The sequence below is a fragment of the Lagenorhynchus albirostris genome, chromosome 4 (genome assembly GCF_949774975.1).
Source record: "Lagenorhynchus albirostris chromosome 4, mLagAlb1.1, whole genome shotgun sequence".
In the NCBI taxonomy this organism is placed as follows: Eukaryota; Metazoa; Chordata; class Mammalia; order Artiodactyla; family Delphinidae; genus Lagenorhynchus; species Lagenorhynchus albirostris.
Window position 1 is genome coordinate 78404218 of NC_083098.1, and position 22755 is coordinate 78426972.

Sequence of the window (22755 nt, forward strand, 5' to 3'; positions counted from 1 at the left end):
CCACAGGCAATTCTCTGACACCAACTTAATGTCTCACAATTCAGTTGAATCTGGAGTTAGTACAGACCTCACAGGTTGAGGGGCTCAGTCCCACAAGACTGATCCCACTTGCTCCCACTTTCAGATGTCAACTGCAAGTCCTGGATGTCCCCAAGCCCCCCACACTTCTTCCTGTTTGGCTACAAATTTGGAAGTTTCCATAACCCTCCATCAGGTCTGAAAATTTGCTAGCACAACTTACAGAATTACTGGAAGTGCTGTACTTACAATTACAGTTTTATTATAAAGAATACAAATCAAGAGCAGCCGAATGGAAGAGATGAATGGGGTAAAGTCTTGTGGAGGGAGAAGGGAGGACCCAGAGCCTCCACGCCCTCTCCTAGTAGAGTCTGGGTGTGCCACCCTCCCAGCACATTGATGTGGTCACCAACCCAGAAACTCCCTGAGCCTCATCGTCCAGAGTTTTACCAAGGTTTCGTTATGAAGCATGATTGGTTAATGTCACTGGCTACATGATTGAACTGAATTTCTGGAGGTTGTGAGATGGGAGTAAAAATTCCAGTGCCCTAGTCACCTGGTTGTTTTTTCTGCCAACCAGCCCCCATCCGGAAGCAATTTAGGAATCCAACCTCATTAGCATAAACTCAAGTATGAGTGAAAAGGCTTTATATGAATAACAAAATACACTCCTATCACTCAGGAAATTCCAAGGATTTTTTGAAGCTCTGACAGGAACTAATGAAAAACACCAAATAATATTTATATTTACATAGTTATTTATTGATTTATATATATTACATGGTATAATATAAGTTTATATATTTTTACTACTATTTAATTTTCTATTGCCTTCCTTTTATCATAGTTGACTATTTAGCTTTTTTATAACCACCTCCATTATTTTTTATTTGTCCACATAATTTATATATATATGTATATATATTCATATATACATCAGTTTAAATTAGAGGTTAGTGTTTGTATTATTATTATTATGCTTATAAAAGTATTGTTCACTGTGAACCAATGAACAACGTACCATAATTGTATTTCTTTTCTTGTACAAGTTGCGTTCCTCTTTGATTTACTAATTGCCTCATTTTAAAAATTCTTGTTTTTATATTTTTTCAAATTCCGTTACAGTTTGTCACATTAATATTTATACTATTTTAAAATACTCAACCAGTGCCCCCCACTCCATGCCCACATCCCAGTCATCCCCTCCCCCAACTCTTTTTGTTCAGTGTAGGCTGGTTGCTTTCCAGTTTGGCACAAACCAGGCATTTTCAGACTTCTCACACTTCATTTAGTCTTTCCTGTTAGGTTCTATAATCTCATTTATATTGCACGTGTTTCTTTGAAATTATTATTATCATCATTATTACTGTTATTACTATTGCTATTATTAGTACTTTGCTTTATTATTTTAGTTATTTCATTCTGCTATAGCAAGAGCTATAGCAACAGTCTAAAAATGTATACAGATGAAGGTAAATTTTTCTAGGTCTTGAATATCAGAAAATTTTGTTTGTCTACTTTTATATCTGATAGATGATTTATTATACTTAGAAGGTGAAATCATTTCCCCTCAGAATTTTTAAGGTACATCTCCACTAGTAACTCTAGATTCTACTTTTGCCTATGAGAAGTCAGATGCCACTTTGATCCTTATTCTTTGCATGTGACTTAAAACTTCCTTCGCGGGAGCTCTCAGGAATTCCATCTCCAAGAGGCTGTAATTTCATTCTGGTGGGTTTTGGAGTGGGTCTCTTTTATTTACTGATCTGGGAATTTGGGGGATTCTTTCAACCTGAAAACTAATTTTTTCCAATCTTTGAAACTTTCCTGAATTAATTTGATAATTTCCTTCCTTCTATTTGTTTTCATTCTCTATGGAACAATTGTTTTGATGGTTGGCCTCTTAACACTTGAATTTGTTTTTTTCTCTCTCATCCATTTTTTTTTTTTTTTTTGCTTTTTATTCCACTTTCTCTGAGGTTTTCTTGGATGTCCTCTCTACATTTTTACCGATATTTTTTTCCCAAGAGCTATACAATTTTTACATTAGTTATCTTTCTGTTCTTTAAAAAATGGCATCCCATTTGTGTCTTATGAATACAATCTCTTTTTTTTTTTTTTTGCGGTACGCGGGCCTCTCACTGTTGTGGCCTCTCCCGTTGCGGAGCACAGGCTCCGGACACGCAGGCTCAGTGGCCATGGCTCACTCGCCAAGCCGTTCCGCAGCATGTGGGATCCTCCCAGACCGGGGCACGAACCCGCGTCTCCTGCATCGGCAGGCGGACTCTCAACCACTGCGCCACCAGGGAAGTCCACAATCTCTTCTTAAATACCTCTCTTTTTGTAATTATTTTCTGTCCCTTGTACTGTCTGTTTTCTTCTAATTTCCATATCTGTCTTCTGTCTCTGATGTAAAATGATTTCTTCATATTGATGTTACTCTTACTCTTTGCTGTTTGTTCATTTTAAGAGTGAGGCACTGAAAAGAGGGGCATGGCTTCTCAGCTAATGGTCTGCATTTGAGACTTGCATTTTGGCAAGTGTTACTCACTTTAAGTTTCCTCTGAATTTTTTCAGAGACAAATCCTTAAGCAGTATATATACTCTGGGATGTTGTGGTCTATGAGCAGAAGTGTGAGAATGGAGCTGGGAGTTCCAGCGTGAAACTATGGAGACTTTTAATTCCCTGCTTTCTGTTTAGTACCTCATTGTGGCATCACATGGGGATCAGGAGTCTAAATTCTCTCGTCCATTTTCTTGAGAGAATAAAACTTTCTGGCCTTTGAAAGTTGGGGATGGATATTTGCTTGGCTGCAAAATTTGCAGGAAGAAATCTGTGTCTAACTCTTCTTTATGAAGCTTTTCCACCTACTCTGCTTTCTTTAGCCCCAAGCTTTACCTGACATTTCATGGAACACTGTGCACCATTCTCAAGTAAATTTTGGGTTCTGAGGGATGTATCTTTTGCTTCATCATTATGTCTTTGTACAGACACATAGAATTTAGTTTTCTCTTCACAGCTAAGCCAGTAAGCTATCCTTCATCAACTTCGTACCTACAAAACATTTGTCCATATTCTTTTCTTCCTTCCTGCTGTTGTCTCCTCTCCAGATTTTTGTTTGTTTGTTTCGTCATTGCAGATTTTTACTGTTTTATTTCTCCTCTTTCATTTTGGTAATATTAGAAGAGTGGGCAGAAATAAACTTCTATGTTCATTTCTCCATATTTAACCAGAATTCAAAAAAAAATCCACATTTTTGAAATGATTTAGTGGTTTGATATTTAGGATGCCTTCAAAGTGAAGTCCTGAGTCAAACATGCATTGACTGGTCTCTGCCCTTTCCAAGAAAATAAATCATCTGCGCTTCATGGTGACCTTTTTACTAGTTCTCATACCAGAGAAGGTGACCACCTAATGGGTCATTTTAAGAGTTCAATGAAATCTCCCTTGTCTTCATTAAATCTCTTTATCCATGCTTCACATCAGATTTAATTTTGCCTTAAAAATTTGATTCTTATTAATCATTTAAGCTCCTTCCCATTATTTATAATTTGGAATAAATGTCAACCTTTCTGTAAGGTTTGGTAGGAGATGGGGTTCAGAATATTAAGGAAGTGGCGTGCATATCACCAGAAGGGGAGTGGTGGTGGCTTCAGCAATGACTGGGGAGGTTTGCAGTATTTAAACCCAATGTTCCTCTGGCACCTTTCAGTCCTGGGTTTAAATCCAGCCCCAGCCACTTGTGATGTGACCTTGAACACATTATTTAACCTTCCATAGCCTCAATATATATTGGTGCTAATAATAGCTACTTTGTAGGATGTTGAGTAGACTGAATGAAACAATAAATGAAAAAAAATTAGGATGTTGAAAAGATTGAATAAGATAATAAATGACAAAAAACACAAAATTTGGAACAGTGCCTTGCTCATAAAAGAGTACATAAACATTAGCTATTTCTAATATACAAACATACCTTAAAATTATTGCAGAAAAAATTACTTGTTACTTTTGAGACCAGGTTTGGTTTGTTCACTATTCTTACAATTTTTGTGGGTTTTTCCCCCTTATTTGCTGTGTTTATGTTTATAAACATAGTGGATCATCCAAACCATTAACCTTAGAATTTCGGGTTAACTGTACACCCATCGCTCTAGCCTAGGAAAACCTCCTACCCAGTGTGAGGGTCAGACTTATCTGTGGCTGAAAGTAAATAAAGGCATGCTGGGATTGTTAAATGTGGCTGTCTCAAAGGTGGATATCTGTTGCTGCATGAGCAGTTTGGCTGTGGGGACTGAACTGATCACACAATGGCAGCAGTGAAAGTCCTGTTCAAGGCTGCAGTCCACTTAAGTAGTCAACTGCATATAGGCGTGACCTGGAATAGATTCACTTGATTAGAGCTAAAGGAGCAGGCAGAAAGTTAAGTAGGGTATGGGAACTAAGGCATTTTATTAATTGTTTCTGTGTAATTTGTTAGAATAGAAATTTACTAAAGTGATAATAACCCTGGGCTTAGAGGCAAGAGATCCAGATGTTACAGTGCATTGGTGTATCACTCATTTCCAATTTAATAAGACACTTTCTGAGAACAGAAACTGAACTGTTTATGACAATATATATATTGTGATTATCACAGTGGTTTTGTAGGATATTGAATTTTTTTGTGCACAAAAAATATGCTAAATATTATAATTCATTAGGGAATCAAGTTTTGATCAGTATGTCGTCATTCTTTTGAATTTTGAATTTTTGAACTTCTTTTGTATTGTGTATATATTTGTCACTTTGCAATTTTCCTAGAAAAATTAGATGATTTACATCTAGTAACTTTCATTTCTTCTCATTTTCTCAAGTCGTTACTATTTTCTCAATGGTGGTCACAATTGTAATTTTTCAATATCTAACATTTAATTTAATAGCAACATCCTCACAGCTTTTGATTTCTGGGTTAAAGAACTAATATATTTAAATGTAAAATGGTAGGTACATAATCTAAACTTATCTATGGTTAGGACAGGATTATATCGTTAAGAAAACTATCACAAGCCTGTGGAACTGTTATCTTGGCTATGACTGCACTCACTCTTCTCTGAACTCTGATTAACAATTCTAATCTGTTCTGGAAAGTTGAACATCCATCTGTTTTCTGATGATTTCATGTATATTAACTTTCGTTACATATAACTGTATATATCACTGTATATGACACTCCATAATCGGGAATATGATACCTCACAGTGCAAGAAAATGAGTTCTTTTAACTGAACAGGACATGAACGTGAGAGAATAAAAGAATATATTCTAAAATGCTGCTTTTCATCCTCTAACTGTACTTTCACCCATTAAAAAATTGTCACCTACATCATGTACAGGTTGTTAGTTTAAACAGCCTTTTCAGAAACCTTGCAGGAGCTTTGACCCCATCCTGTCTCACTTTGTTCACCATGCTATTTTAATTGCTTGTCTTGCTGATGGAAGGGGCAGGCATCGGAGTGAGGTGTGAGATTGAGAAAAGCAAGGGCTGCCACTTAATATCTTTGTAATGGATGGCGGTACTTTAGATCCTATTTTTAAACAAACTGTTGCTCTCATATAAAGGTGTTGAGGACTGACTGGAGAGTCTTCTTTTCTTTCCCAATTAGGATGAACTGGTCAAGAAGTCAAAGAATGAATTTTCACCAGTCTCTTTTCAGATGCTTAGATTTTCTTGATTTGCAGAAATCTATTTAACTAGATGACCCTTCTTTGCCCTTCTCTGCACTCAGTTCCAAAATAGGAGAGAGAAGACACTTCTTACCAATCCTTCTCTCCCCTCATCCTTGTCCCCTTCTACAGCGCTTCTACAGAGCGCTCTAGAAGACTGGTGCCTAGAGTCAGACTGTGGGATTTCTAATTCCTGCCTCCCTTACTGTTTAGTTGTGTTCTCTGAGCAATTATATCAGGCAGGGTTCCAGTGGGAAAGGGACAGCACACTCAAAGCTCAAAGTAGAATAATTTGATAAGAATTTCATAAAGGGACTAATTTTTAAAGTGTAAGCATCTTGTAAGGAAACTATGAGGGATAGTGTAGTACCCCAGTCCTAGTAACAGAAGAGCTGTTACTATCCCTGAGCCCAAAGGGAAGAAGGGAAGAATTGATTTCTGGAACCAGGAAGGAGAAAGCTGTGTAAACGGGGCCACATACAGAGGATCTGTGACATTTTGTTGAGGAATGTAGCCAGTGTGAGACAACATTCAAGGAGGAAATAAAACTTGACTTCACTCTGTTCTCTACCTCTTAGTCTCCTACTGGGTTCTCCCACTGGCTACATCCAAAGGAAAGCTTGTCCACACAGGTCAGCTTCCTGGGGCAGAAAGCAGGTAGAAAAAAATGGAAAGTAGATTTGGAGGGGCAAATGGGAGATTATCTGAAACAGCAAATGATTTGATCTGTAAATCACGGTCTCTTCTTCTGTAAAGTGGGGCTAACTATAGTACCTACATCATAGAGTGTAGTGAGAATTAAATAAAATACTAAGAGTATATGGTACAGTTCCTAGTGCAAAGCAAGCACTGAATGCTCATAAACTATCATATTTATTCTTTGGGAATTTTTTACCAAATGGATAAAGGTTGCCAAAGTGGTCAGTAGCTGATTGGAACCTACTAAGTTCTTTCAAACCTGTTCTATTTTATTATGGATTCAGATATGTGAAATAATTCAAAATAATTTTTAACATATAGTTAGAAAAATTGTAGCTAATATGGTTTATTATAGATTGAGTCTATAATCTATAGACTTATAGATTATAAGTCTGTGAAGCACTGTGAATCCTTGAAGAACGTCTTCAAATTATGCTTCTTCCATCCTTTTACTTCATACATCTTCAGGTTCTATTTCATCTTCATGCTTACTCTGACTTAACTCAAGCCTCTGTCATCTCTCCATTGGATTATGACACTCACTTCTCAACTGTCCAACTGGACTTCCAGCTTCCCACTCCCCAATCCATTCCTACAGTACTAATTCTTTTAAACTGGGCCTTCGACTAAACTCACATCCATCTCAATAAATGTCCAAGTTGTTTGACGATCTGGGTTCTTTCTTTCTCTTCTGGCCCATCTCTGGCTATGTCCTCATCGCACTACTTCGTCAGTAACAAACCACAGTCCCAGCAGTCCCCCAATGTATCATCCTATTCCAGTGGTTCTCAAAGTGTTGCCCCAGCCCAGTAGCATTAAAATCAACTACAGAGTGTTAGAATGGAAAATTCTTGGACTCTATCTGAAGCCTATTAAACCAGAAACTCTGAAGAAGAGGCCCGGCAAACTGTGTTTTTACAAGCCATTGAAGTGTGATTCTGGTGCACACTCAGGTTTGAGAGCTCCTCCCATGCCTCTTACTCTTGGGTCATGCTAGTAATCTCTTCCCGGAATGTATATTCTGCTTCCTTCATGTCCAACATTTATTTCAGGCATCAAAGAATCCAGGATTGATTTGCTGATTGGTTGGTAACAGATTAATGTTAGTTTCCCTGAATCAAAATAATTATTTGTTCAGATAATGTCCGTGTTTGAAAAGAATGAACCTAATTCTTATGGTAACTTTTTAAGAAAATAGTTTTGTACAAATATTTATTCAGAAGTGTTGATACATTCGTTAGGAGAACGGAAGGAGTTTTTATGTATTCAGGTTTCTTCTGAAAACATGCCAGACAGTGATGAATAAGTACTCTTTATCTTACTAATAACAGTTAATGGTTTGAACTCTATTTAATTGGCCTCATTTTATAGATGAAGAAACTGAAGCTCAAAGGGGTTATGTAACTTGTTCACAATTACAAATCTAACAAGCAGCAGAGCCAGGACTGGAACTCAGGTGTGTTTGACCTCGAAGATCAGATATTTAAACATCATATTATCTTTGAAATACAGAGAAAGCAATTGCCTCTATTTTTCTCTCAAGGCTTTCCTTTTTTAATTCAAGCAAAGTAGAGAGAGAAAGGAGAACGTTATTCTCTTGCAGACAATGGAGGATAGTTCCAGTTGGTCACTCCGCAAATGGCAGACTTGTTATGATGTGATCTAGTGTCAGTTCTCTTTCACAGTGTCATGACAAACTAATTCTTTCAAATGATTACATAAAACGTTTGCTACAAAATATATTTAAAATAATAGCTTTTTTTTTTTTTTTTTGTGCGGTACGCAGGCCTCTCACTGTTGTGGCCTCTCCCGTTGCGGAGCACAGGCTCCAGACGCGCAGGCCCAGCGGCCATGGCCCACGGGCCCAGCCGCTCCGCGGCATGTGGAATCTTCCCGGACCGGGGCACGAACCCATGTCCCCTGCATCGGCAGGTGGACTCTCAACCACTGTGCCACCAGGGAAGCCCAAGATAATAGGTTTTATTTATGACTTATCCTTGCATACATTGAGAAGGATTCAGGGTTATCTATAAAATAATGTCTCTCCCAGGTTCTTGCATTTCAATATGCTTTTGCAAAGGGAAGAGAGAGAGGTTGGCAATAGGTATTGTGCAAAAATCACAGCTAATTTGTGGGCATGGGAACATCATCCATCACTATGGATGTGGATAATCCATCATCCATTGTTCCAGCAAAAGAAAAATGTCATATATGACTTTATAGAATGGGTGAGTATATAATAGGGTGGAGGTAGGTGGTATTAGGGTTACAGAGAAAGCTTCTCCCAATTTTATTTTTTACTAAAGGCAGGGAGATTCTCTGATGTTAGATTCTCTGGTGCAGAAATGGCATGCCTCAACCTTCTTGATCATGGGCCCTAGACAAAACTAGAAGAGAAAATGATCTATCACATTTACAAAATGACCACTTTAGAGTTTCAATACTTTCCTCTTTCTAAGAAAAGATGCCTCCTATTGTCAGTGCAATAGCCTATATTTTTACTTGTGAGCACTGTTAGCTCATTTACTACTCAAATCTCAATAAAGTCAGAGATATTATTCGTTTTATGGATCACATTAATGAGAAGTACCAGTATATTCAATAAAGTATACAGTTACCACTTCATTAGCTCTTTTGCTAAAGAAATTTCATTAAGACATTTTTTTGGGAAAATATGACTGTTATAGCCTTTTCCTTATGTACTGGAAAACTGTGTCCTGAAAAAGTGAGCTTCAAAAATCCCTTTATTAATTTTCCTGTATGCACTTCAAGTAGATTACCTTAATGATTTCATTTTACGTGTTTTATCTAATCATCTTAATTTCATCCTTGCAAGAGTAATGGGACCAATCAAATTAAACTGTTTCTATAATAAAGTAGCGTGGGTAGTGTTCAAGACATTATCCCTTAAGGCATTTGAATATACTTGATCATTAGAGGGGAACAATTTGTAAATAAAACTAAGGAACTGGAATTAGAGGACAAGAGACATTGCATCCCAAAAAAGACAATGATAATGGTGAAGATGGGCAGTTTAATTATCATTATTACTTTACAGAGATATTTTTAATAATAAAAAAAATGTCTTCAAAGTCACTTTCTTGGTTTGCCATTCCAGAGTTCCTTCAACTGACAGTCAAGTTCCTTCATACATAAAATTCATTTCTTTATGCTTTAATTAGAGCTCTTATATTACAAATGGGGTTCTCTGTGGACAAAAACAACTAATAAACTTCCCTTCCCTTTTAAATTCCTCACATGCAGAAGGATAAAAATCACACCATCTCTCAGCCTTCTTTCTTTATCTTCATCACTGTATAGTAAGTTTGTTTATGAGTCCAGAACCTGGAGCTATACAACCTAGCTTCAAATCATGGTTCCCCACTTCCCAGGAGTATGACTGGAGGCAAGCTATTTAATCTATTTGTGCATCACTTTACTCATATGTAAAGTGGGGATAATTATCGTTTCTATTTCCTGAGGTTACTGTGAGGATTAAACAGTCAATGTATATTGACTATACTGTCTGGTACATACTAAGTGTTATAAAAGTGTTTACTATTATTATCATTTTTATTACGACATTGTCTTTGAGTTTCTGCAAGTAATTTCTAAAAATCTCCCATTTTTTATTTTCAATAAAAATAGTATGTGGACACGGTAAGGAATCTGAACAATAAAGAAATGTGTACAATTAAAAGTGAAGGCAACTACTGGTAATAGTTTCTCAGATATTCTTCCAGAGTGTTTCTATGTTCCCTTTTTCTTCCTTCCTTCCTTCCTTCCTTCCTTCCTTCCTTCCTTCCTTCCTTCTTCCTTCCTTCCTTCCTTCCTCATGAAAACACCATAGCATGCACAATGCTTCTCATTCTCCCACATGTAAAAATATGGTGATTACAACTAACACTGTACCTTGGTAAGGTGGTCTAACTATTTAGAAATTTTGTACCATCACTTTTTAGACTTTGTCAGTTGCTTTCCATGTAGTACACTGCAGCTTTCTATCTGGTCTCACACGGCAGTGCCATATTGAAACAGCAGGACCCTATAGTCTTTCTCCCCAGTGTCCTCCGCCTGCCTTCTGTCTGTAGGAAAACTTTAGTCCAAGAATAAGTTTAATCAGAGAAGTGAGAAAAGGAAAGGAAAACAGTCAAATAAGACCAAATGAGAATAGTTTAGTCATTAAGCAAAGCCAAGGACTTTTACTTCTCAAGGGCTAAAGATAATATTCTGAGCCGTATCCAGTGAGCTGTCCTGTAGACAATGAAACACCCACCACGCGGAAGAAGTTAACTACATGATGACCACACAGTAGCCATGACATAAGCTGCCACAAATTTGAGAACTGGCCTGAAAGAAATGGGAACAAACCAACCCTGGAACTGGAGAATAGTATTCAAAACAATGAAGATGACCCTGATCAGAGCACTTCATGACCAAGTTCAAGATGAATGTCGGAGCTGACTGGGCTGTTCCTATATGTAGCCCCCTTCGTCCACCTATATGCCCCCTGAAACTCCCCTTTAAAATCTCTTGCCCTCTCATTGTCAGTGGGGAGTCAATCTTTGGACATGAGTCCACCCTCTCCCCCGGTTGCCAGCCACTGAAATAAAGCAAATTTCCTTTCCACCAACCTTACCTCTCGAGTATTGGCATTTGAGCGGCAAACAGTCAGAACCCGCTTTCGGTAACAATATTGTTGCCTCTGTGTCTGTGGATTGTCATCTGGTGAAGCTAGCCCTCAATTTCCCTGGTTTCCTGGAGATTGGCAAATCTTGCTCCCTCCTCCTAATTCCTTATTAACATTCAGATTCCCTAAAAAGTTTTCCAGGGAACAGGAAAACTGTCAATTCCTTATATGATTGTTGTACATGATGAATAACTGAACATCAGCATCTCCTACTCTTTCTCTGAGTAACTGAGAGGTTAGGATTCATAAAGCAAAAGTGATAGACTATCTGAAAAATTTTAATGCTGGCCACTTGATACATTTTTATTACTAGTTATATCAGAAAATAATGCATTTTACATTTCAGAATACTGGATGCAGGAAATAAATTTTTTAATGAATCTAACCTATGAAAGTTCTTACAGAAAATACTAAATTTAAAAAAATGACTGAGACATGTAATTTCTATCCCTTTGCATAATCAAAGGAAACCATCTGTCTTCTAAATATTAACATGTATCTTCATAATTCACCTGTCACGGGCTGAAAGGGAGAGTTGGAGGTAAAGTTCAGAAGCCCTTGGGCATCACTGTGTGGATGAGGATAAAACCGTTCTGGAGGAGAGTTTTGTTCCAGCGTGTAGGAGAAGGTAAGCCAGTGTTTGTCAATATGCCAAAAACGGGACAAAGCAAAGACTGTTGGTGGAAGTTCTTCTACAAGAGTGATGTAAGTCTGCAGTATACAGAGGGTCAAGGTGAAATCAGACCTACAGTTTGCCAGTCTGCTAACTTCACAGTCAGGTGGGGACTTTTGTAGTTTTCTCACACAGAACTGTGGGCAAGGCCACATAACCCAACATTCCTGTCCTTAGCCAGTGCTAAGCGCACAATGATCACTTAAATCGGCTAATATGCTCTAAAGGGAAGGAGGAGTGAAAACACCAATCTCATTCTACAATATTTTAGCACTTTTCCTCTAAGTCCAAATTACTTTTGGAAAAAAAATGTCATTTTCAGCATGAAAGCTCTGCTGTTGCCACCCACCACAAGAAATCACTGTATACAGATTTTCAGTTCCTTTCACTGGAAAGATAATTGGGAAAACCATAAATGATGCTGTAGAGCTAAAACACAAGAAGAAAAGTAACAGCTTTCTGAACTGCAAAAGTCTGAAACTGATTTGAAGGGATACCTTCAAAGGCTGATTCATTATATACCAAAAAAAAAAAAGCTAGATTCTGGGCTTCCCTGGTGGTGCAGTGGTTGAGAGTCCGCCTGCCGATGCAGGGGACACGGGTTCGTGCCCCGGTCCGGGAAGATCCCACATGCCGCGGAGCGGCTGGGCCCGTGAGCCGTGGCCGTTGAATCTGCGCGTCCGGAGCCTGTGCTCCGCAACGGGAGAAGCCACAACAGTGAGAGGCCCTCGTACCGCAAAAAAACAAAACAAAACCAAAAAAACAAAACCAAAAAAAGCTAGATTCTATATATCTGGGTTTTCTGTGGCTCTTTCAAGTCATATAGACCATTTTAATGAATATGTATAATTCGTGGTTCTTTTATGTAGGAACTGGAGGCTGGAAGAGGAGGAACAGGAATGGGATCGGGGAGAAGGAAAAGAAAGGAAGGACAATAACAGTCACAATAATAGTGACAGCTAATATTAATTGAATATTATAATATAATATGAATATACTAAGTGCCAGATGCTGTGCTATGCCCTTGAAAGGCCTGACACCATCTAATCTCCACCAGTCCTATGAAGTTGGTATTATTGTTATACACACGTGTGAAAAGAGAAGGCGCCAAAATTTAAACTACTCGCCTGCCTTTCCCTATATTCTGAAGTTTTGAAAGGAGAGGTAACTTTATATTCTAGTACTTGGTGGTTCTAGATTCAGTTCATTTCACTACAGGAATATCTTTAGGCATGAAAGAGGAGAGGAGAGTGGGGCTCCATCACCTTTTCCTTCCCATCTAACTTTTATCTGCTGTAGACATTCAGGGAGACTGCTCCTTCTCTAGATGTAGCCTTAGATCAATACAATGTTTATACCCGCCACTCTTGAAAAACTGAATTTCCCATTTATTAAATATGCATGCACAGTGTACAGATACAGTTTATTTGAAAATACAGCTTCCATCGCTGAGAGAAATATCCTGATCGTGACTTTGGCAAAAATAGAGGCTTCGAGAGGTGTTTTGGGATCAGTCAAATTTTTGACATTTTAGTCCACTTTTTTTTTTGCGGTACGTGGGCCTCTCTCACTGCTGTGGCCTCTCCCGTTGCGGAGCACAGGCTCCGGACGCGCAGATTCAACGGCCACGGCTCACGGGCCCAGCCGCTCCGCGGCATGTGGGATCTTCCCAGACCGGGGCACGAACCCGTGTCCCCTGCATCGGCAGGCGGACTCTCAACCACTGCGCCACCAGGGAAGCCCATTAGCCCACTTTTTAATACTTTTACCTTTTATGCTCTTGCTCCCTCTTGCTCTGATAAAAATAGCTTAGAAAATTTTGAGATCTGGAAATGATCTCCTAGTAACTGTCTGCAAAAGTGGGAATCATAGTCCCAAATAATAAATAATCACAAACATGCTATTCAGGCAGAGCTGCAGAGTCAGATGATGGCAGCTCCTAACAAGGCCAAAAACTGAATAAATTGCCTCTTGATCTCTCCACTGAGAATAAATTCATGTAAATCCGAGGGAGCTGAGCTGCTGCTGCCACTAATCCACCATGTGTAGTGACGAATTTTATTAAGTGAAATACAAGAAAAGGAAAGATCCTTGCAGTAGCAATGTGCACAAAGATGACTGTCTTGGCCTAAGCGCTGAGCCCTGTGGCAGTACAGAGTGAGCAAGGCCAATTAGGCTGGCTCATCAGGCAGTGCCAGGGCAGAGAGTGAGGACCGGTGCTGAGCTGGAAGGCTCGAGAGCACAGGACTGCATCCACTCTGTGCGCAAGGCTGGGAACGTGAAAAACAACCATTGCTCTCGACTTTGAGGTAACCTTGCTCCAGAGAAGATGTACTGACTACACTTGGAAAAATTCACTTTTCTCAAACTGAAATACTTAAAAGTCATTACCACTGAAAATTCAATGCTTATAATTTCAGGTGAATCAGTATGCTAAGTTCTTTTTCTATTAGGAGTTGCAAATTCAAAGCCTTTCTGGATTAAGCAATATAAGTAAACAATATTAAAAAATAAAGCTGTAGGGGCCTCCCTGATGGTGCAGTTGTTGAGAGTCCACCTGCCAATGCAGGGGACACGGGTTTGTGCCCCAGTCCGGGAAGATCCCACATGCCGCAGAGCAGCTGCGCCCGTGAGCCATGGCCGCTGAGTCTGTGTGTCCGGAGCCTGTGCTCCGCAACGGGAGAGGCCACAACAGTGAGAGGCCCGCGTACCGTAAGTAAGTAAGTAAGTAAGTAAGTAAGTAAGTAAGTAAGTAAGTAAAGTAAGTAAGTAAGTAAGTAAGTAAGTAAGTAAGTAAAGTAAGTAAAGTAAGTAAGTAAAGAAAGAAAAAGAAAGAAAGAAAGCTGTAGAAGTGATGGGGCCCATTGTTAACTGGAAAGGCCAGCTGCTAATTTATTTTTCCCCTAAAACAATACGCCAGTATCTACTAAAGTGAAACATAAAGGCCTTGCCCTCATCTCAGCCATTCTATTCCTAATCATATCCTAAGTAAATATCCAAGAAATATGACTGTATGTTCACCATAAGACATTTAAAAGCAGATTTATTTCTAATTACCAAAACCTGGAATTAACCCAAAGATATCCTTTTTTTTTTTGAATTTTATTTTATTTTTTTATACAGCAGGTTCTTATTAGTTATCCATTTTATACATATTAGTGTATATATGTCAGTCCCAATCTCCCAAAGGATGTCCACTTTGACATAGAAAAATGGATAGAAAGTGTGGATAATGGATAATTAAAATGTGGTCTATTCATACTATGGAATATTACACAGCCATGAAAAAGAATGAACTACTGATACATTCAATAATATGAACAACTCTCGCAGATATGCTGATTTGAAAGAAAATAGATGCAAAGGGTTAATGAGTATATGATTCTGTTTATGTAAAGTTCATGAACAAGCAAAATCAGTGGATGGTGCCAGAAATTAAAATAGCGGTTACTTCTTTGGATGGAGTATTGTTTGGGAAGGGTTACAAAGCATGCTCTACGGTGCTTAAAAATATTTACTATCTTGATCTGAGTGTAGATATATGGATGTACACGTCTGTAAAACTGCTTCAAGCTGAACATTTGATATTGGCTTTACTGTATGTATACATATTACTGTATGTATGTCATACTTCAATTAAAACAGTAAAAAATACTTTATGACAGAACAAAACAAAATGATACAAATAAAATAAAGGCTGTCCCAGACAAATAAAATAGTCTGCGCCACAAATTTGGTTGCTGACCATGAACTTATATCCCCAACTAATGTTTCTAAATCTCTTCTCACCATAGTTGAAGACTAAATGTCCCGTCTTTTAGTTATTGTTTCCCCTTTTGGGGAAAGAATTAGGACAGCAAAAAACTGGTATTTATTTAATATTTATATTGAGTCTTTTATTCTTTTTTTTTGCATGTTGTTTAATCTCCACATATATGTGAATTTTCCAGTTTTCTTCTTGTACTTGATTTTTGCTTTCATACCAATGTGGTTGAAAAAGATGCTTAATATGATTTCAATCTCATTAAATTTATTAAGACTTGTTTTGTGGCCTCACATACCATGGAGAATGTTCCATGTGCACTTGGGAAGACTGTGTAGTCTGTTGCTTTTGAATGAAATGTTCTTTATATATATCTGTTAAGTCCATCTGGTCTAACAAGCCTTTACTCAATATAACTTTATGTAAACATTCCTTAGCATTGCCATAGTTCATACACTTGTTATTTCATACTATAGCATTTTATTAATATACTCTTTACTTGATTATCCCATTATTCTTCAGAACTTAGAATATTTTCAATTTTTCATTCAAAATAAACAGATCCCCTTGGTTTTCCATTCTCAGCTTATCTCTTTAGGTATATTCTCTGAAGTAGAGTTATTCAAAGGCCATAAATGGATTCTCACAGTCTGTTTTAATGCCATCTTACTTCTGAAGGGCTGGCTCTATTCACGTTGTCACAGGCAACTGATAAGCTACTGTTCTGTATTTCTCATTCATGCACTATTTTTGATCATATATTAAATAGAATTTGTGTACCATATATATTAACCTCAGTTTTCTCTATACTTCGAATCATGAAAGGTTGTCAATTAATTATGTTTATCTTTTATGTTTTCTGCATCCTGCTATTTTTATTTCATGGCATTTTGCCTTACAAAAAGTTTTCTTTATATGTACAGGCATATATATTTTGTCTCTAATAATCTTCATTTCTTTTTTGTTTGTTTGTTTTGTTTTTTTAAATGACAAATACCTTTTATATATATATTTAAATTTATTTATTTATTATTATTTATTTTTGGCTGCGTTGGGTCTTCATTGCTATGCATGGGCTTTCTCTAGTTGCGGCAAGCGGGGACTACTCTTTGTTGTGGTGTGTGGGCTTCACATTTTGGTGGCTTCTCTTGTTGTGGAGCATGGGCTCTAGGCGCATGGGCTTCAGTAGTTGTGGCCCACAGGCTCTAGAGTGCAGGCTCAGTAGTTGTGGCCCACAGACTTAGTTGCTCTGCAGCATGTGGGATCTTCCCGGACCAGGGCTTGAACCCATATCCCCTGCATTGGCAGGCAGGTTCTTTACCACTGTGCCACCAGGGAAGTCCAACCTTCATTTCTTAAATGGACTGAGTTTCTCTTCCTTCTGTTATCATTTAAGTATGCTATTGTATTTCCTTCTATAGTTTACAGAATAAATTACAAGTTTTTTGATTCAGTTGTTATTTATTGTAATGTAAAATGTGAAATGAGTCCAAATAAATTACCCTCCATATGAATATTTAATTATATAAAAAAACTACAAAGTAATATTACCCATTGCTATGTTAATTTTGCTGAAATGCTCATAAAAGAATCAATTATTTAGTGACCACTTAGAGGGGTGGGATAGAGAGGGTGGGAGGGAGACGCAAGAGGGAGGTGATATGGGGATATATGTATACATATAGCTGATTCACAATGTTATACAACAGAAACTAACACAACACTGTAAAGCAATTATACTCCAGTAAAGATGTTAAAAAAAGAATAAATGTATTTAAAATCTTGATTCTTATTCCATTGAACATTTCCTCCTAATTTTTAAAATCTAACAACATGTGGAGTTCTATTACAATATTAAAACATTTTGTAAAATTAAGAAGCAATTTATCATCAATCATCTGTGGGTGACTTTGGATGTCTATCTATCTATCCATCCTCTACCCTCTATCTATCATCTATTTTCTTTGTTCTTCTTGTTACCTGCCTATGCATTCATATATTAATATTTTGAAGGTAAAAGTAAGGGTATTTGCCTTAATATGTCTTAGGCTATCCTACGGAACCTGGAATTGCTATTCTATTGCATTTATCCATCAAGTTAAAGTAGTATAACTTAATTACATTGTCTTCCAAATTGAGACTTGTATCTTCCATTTTCTTCAGTCACAGTGAACTGTTCTTTGCTCTGTTTCCAAAGACCTTACTCATAGTTCTCATTTGCAGGTTCTCAATGACTGCTGCTTAAGGATGGACCAAAAATAGAGAATGTAGTAACATCAAAATTTATGACCAAATATAGATATGTTCATGGAGTGAAAGAAGAATTTCAACTGTGCATGTGGCAATATCAAAACACATTCTCAGATCTAAGATGTTAATGTGGTAAAGGGAGAATTTTTCTTCCTTTTCAAATGCTCTGAATTAGGTAACATAAGTGTAAGCCAGCAATTTTACCATCAACAAAGTCTTATAAAACAGAAAAAGCAAAGAAAAATTTTGTAGAAGTAGAAAATGGACTTCTTTCAAAAATGAAGCCAAGTAATTAAGTAGAGCATTTCTTTTTGAACTTGGAGAAGCAAAGCAAACCTCAAGTGATGGAGTTTCTGCCATATTTTAGAATGAAGAAACATTGCATTATGCTTTGGCACCTTAAGTTTTATTATGTTCTTATGAAAAACTGCATAGTTAGCCTTCACTGCTAAAACCAGTGAAGAAGATGTTCTATGGTCAAAATGGTCTTATTATTTATTAGGTCACACTTCAAGTAGTATTTTGTAGCAACCATAGGTTTCAAAAAGTAAATATTTCTGGGGAAAAAAAGAAGACAATGGAATTTATTCTTCAAGACTGCATTAGTAATGTTAAATGCAATTTCTTGACTGGTCATTAAATATTCTTATCTGAGGTTTATAAAGTATAAATGTCTAATAAACTCACTATCCGCACTATTTGATACCATAGCATTTTTTTAAATTGAAGTACAGCTGTTTTACAACATTGAGTTAGTCTCTGGTACACAGCAAAGCGATTTGGAATATATATATATATATATATATATATATTCTTTGTCAGATTCTTTCCCATTATAGGTTGTTAAAAGATATTGGTTACAGTTCCCTGTGCTATACAGTAGGATCTTGTTGTTTATTTTATTTATAGTAGAGTGTATATGTTAATCCCAACTTCTGGGATTAACCATCCCACTTTTTCCCTTTGGTAACCGTAAGTTTGTTTTCTACATCTAAGAGTCTGTTTCTGTTTTGTAAATAAGTTCACTAGTCTCATTGTTTAGATTCCACATAAGTGATATCATGTGATATTTGTCTTTGTCTGACTTACTTCACTAAGTATAATATTCTCTAGGTCCATCCATGATGCTGCAAATGGCATTATTCCTTCTTTTTTATGTCTCAGTAATATTCCATTGCATATATATATATATATATATATACACACACACATCACATCTTCTTTATCCATTCATCTGTCAATGGACACTTAGATCGCTTCCATGTCTTAGCTATTGTAAATAGTGCTGCTAAGAATACTGGGGTACATGTATCTTTTCGAATTATGGTTTTCTCCAGAAATATGCCAAGAGTAGGATTGCTGGATCATATGGTAACTCTATTTTTAGTTTTTAAAGAAACCTCCATACTGTTCTCCACAGTGGCTGTATCAATTTACATTCCCACCAGCAGTGGAGGAGGTTTCCCTTTTCTTCACACCCTCTCCAGCATCTATTATTTATAGACTTTTTAAGGATAGCCATTCTGACTGGTGAGGTGATATCTCATTGTGGTTTTGATTTGCATTTCTCTAATAATTAATGATGTTGAGCACCTTTTCACATGCCTGTTGGCCATCTGTGTGTCCTCTTTGGAGAAATGTCTATTTAGGTCTTCTGCCCATTTTTTTGATTGGTTTTATTTTTTTAATTGAGCTGTATGAGCTGTTTGCATATTTTGGAAATTAAGCCCTTGTTGTTTGCATCATATGCAAACATTTTCTCCCATTCCATAGGTTGTCCTTTCATTTTGTTTATGGTTTGCTGTGCAAAAGCTTATAAGTTTTATTAGGTCACATTTGAAAACATAGTATTTTTAAAACACCATAAAAAGTAACTAGCATGTAATTTCTAAAAGGTACTACATATCAGATTTCACTTTTTAGATTTGTCAAGAATCTTGTACATAGACATAGATAAATTAATACTATCTAGTGGTGTGAGTTGACATAAACGAAGAAATTACTGTACAATTTGGTAGGTTGGCACTTACATATATATAAGGGCTAAAAAGCTCTGAGAACTTAGAACAGGAGCAACTGACCATTCCTTGAATAATAAGAAAATGCTCTATTGAGAAGTTACATGCATCAGGAAAGAGACTTTGTTTAAAAAAGTAAAATCTTGAAAAAGTTTGGATATGAGTGGGGAGTTAAAGAAGTTCAGTCTCAGTTGTACTAAGTGTTTCACAGAGTGGCAAAAAATGATGCTAGAAAAGGGTTGGGCCAGACTGCAAATCCCCTCACATGTGAAAGTGCAGAAGTTAGAATTTTATTCCAAATTACTGAAGGTTCTACGGGTTCAGTGATGCTTTTGAGTAAGAGAGTGATGCCATTAACTTCATTTTGTAGGGCAGTGACTGGCGGCAGTGTGGAGAATTGTCAAGAGTAGAGAGAGACAATGAGAAGAAGATGGTATAAAAACATAAAAATGGAGATGATAATCTGAGTTATGGCAGAGGAAGTGGGGATGGAGACAAGAAAAGTAATTTGAGAAGCATTTTTGAGGCAGAATATGAAGAATTTGATCACCCATGGAATATGCTATGAGGAGTTGAATTTATCTGATGTTTATCTAAAAGATAGGATAGATGTGGGTACTCATATTGGAAGTGTATTTTGCTGGAGATGGAGCAGCCGTGCAGGAGAAGCTTAAGAATTCCATCTTGGAACTTACAATGTGCATCAAGTGCTAAATCTGAAACGCCCGCGGGGAGTCCAGATGGGGATATGTGTATTACGTTTGGGGTTCAGATGATAGATCGGAATTTTAGCAAAAAGGTGATTTTAAAGTCACAAAAGTAAGTGATCATGGAGGGCTCAGATAAGAGGGTTGGTATAGAAACCTGGAAAAGATTAACAGTTGATGGCACAAAAACAGAAATACAGATCAATGGAACAGGATAGAAAGCCCAGAGATCAACCCACGCACATATGGTCACTTTATTTTTGATAAAGGAGGCAAGAATATACAATGGAGAAAAGACAGCCTCTTCAATAAGTGGTGCTGGGGAAACTGGACAGCTACATGTAAAAGAATTAAATTAGAACACTCACTAACACCATACAAAAAAATAAACTCAAAATGGGTTAAAGACCTAAATGTAAGGCCAGACACTATCAAACTCTTAGAGGAAAACATAGGCAGAACACTCTATGACATAAATCACAGCAAGATCCTTTTTGACCCACCTCCTAGAGAAATGGAAATAAAAACAAAAATAAACAAATGGGACCTAATGAAACTTCAAAGCTTTTGCGCAGCAAAGGAAACCATAAACAAGATGAAAAGACAACCCTCAGAATGGGAGAAAATATTTGCAAATGAAGAAACAGACAAAGGATTAATCTCCAAAATTTACAAGCAGCTCATGCAGCTCAATATCAAAAAAACAAACAACCCAATCCAAAAATGGGCAGAGGACCTAAATAGACATTTCTCCAAGGAAGATATACAGATTCCCAACAAACACATGAAAGGATGCTCAGCATCACTAATCATTAGAGAAATGCAAATCAAAACTACAATGAGGTATCACCTCACACCAGTCAGAATGGCCATCATCAAAAAATCTACAAACAGTAAATGCTGGAGAGGGTGTGAAGAAAAGGGAACCTCTTGCACTGTTGTTGGGAATGTAAATTGATATAGCCACTATGGAGAACAGTATGGAGGTTCCTTAAAAAACTAAAAATAGGACTACCATATGCCCTGAGAAAGTCATAATTCAAAAAGAGTCATGTACCACAATGTTCATTGCAGCACTATTTACAATAGCCAGGACATGGAAGCAACCTAAGTGTCCATCAACAGATGAATGGATAAAGAAGATGTGGCACATATATACAATGGAATATTACTCAGCCATAAAAAGAAACCAAATTGAGTTATTTGTAGTGAGATGGATGGACCTAGAGTCTATCATACAGAGTGAATTAAGTCAAAAAGAGAAAAATAAATACCGTATGCTAACACGTATATATGGAATCTAAAAAAAAAAAAAAAGGTTCTGAAGAACCTAGGGGCAGGACAGGAATAAAGACGCAGACATAGAGAATGGACTTGAGGACACGGGGAGGGGCAAGGGTAAGCTGGGACGAAGTGAGAGAGTGGCATGGACATATATACACTACCAAATGTAAAATAGATAGCTAGTGGGAAGCAGCCGCATAGCACAGGGAGATCAACTCGGTGCCCTGTGACCACCTAGAGGGGTGGGATAGGGAGGGTGGGAGGGAGATGCAAGAGGGAGCGGATATGGGGATATATGTATACCTATAGCTGAATCACTTTATTATACAGCAGAAACTATCACAACATTGTAAAGCAATTATACTCCAATAAAGATATTAAAGATACTTGGAAACTTGGATACAATATTTTAAAAATACAGTGTGCTGTAATTATGACCATCATCAATTTGTTGCCATGGAAAACCTTGATTGAAACTCCAACAGAGTTGAACATGGATACAATGCTGAAAGCTTGTAAGAAATTCTAGTTTTCTTTATCATGCCTGTGTCTGGAAATAAAGTCTGACAATAGGCTCTATAGTAAACATAAGTGTCTGCTATTATGTTTCAGGCATGCAGCAAACATGGTTCATGTACTCAAAGAGCTCACAATATTTCTCTGGTCAATATAAAAGGCTAATCCAGTCCCTAAAATCATTGGATTTGTCAGTCTCCAGGGCTTATACTTCCCAGGTAACTGTTGCTTTGTCACTTTGTGTTGTTCAGTAGTAAAAAGGACCATATAATAGACTAATTTCCACTGCCTTCCAGTAAATTTTGACTTCTTTCTAAGTACATTTACATTAGTAAGGAAGTGATTTATCATCATAAAAGCAGAACATTTCCAGCTCTTAGTGATTGCGTCATAGATTTCTAGACCATTGGTGACTATTAACATGGCTATA

General features: G+C 37.3%; 1 protein-coding gene across 3 annotated transcripts in view; it reads right to left on the reverse strand.

Moving 5' to 3' along the window:
* GABRB1 (gamma-aminobutyric acid type A receptor subunit beta1) overlaps positions 1-22755 on the reverse strand; it is a 399324-nt gene that overhangs the window by 152396 nt on the left and 224173 nt on the right. The window lies entirely within an intron of this gene.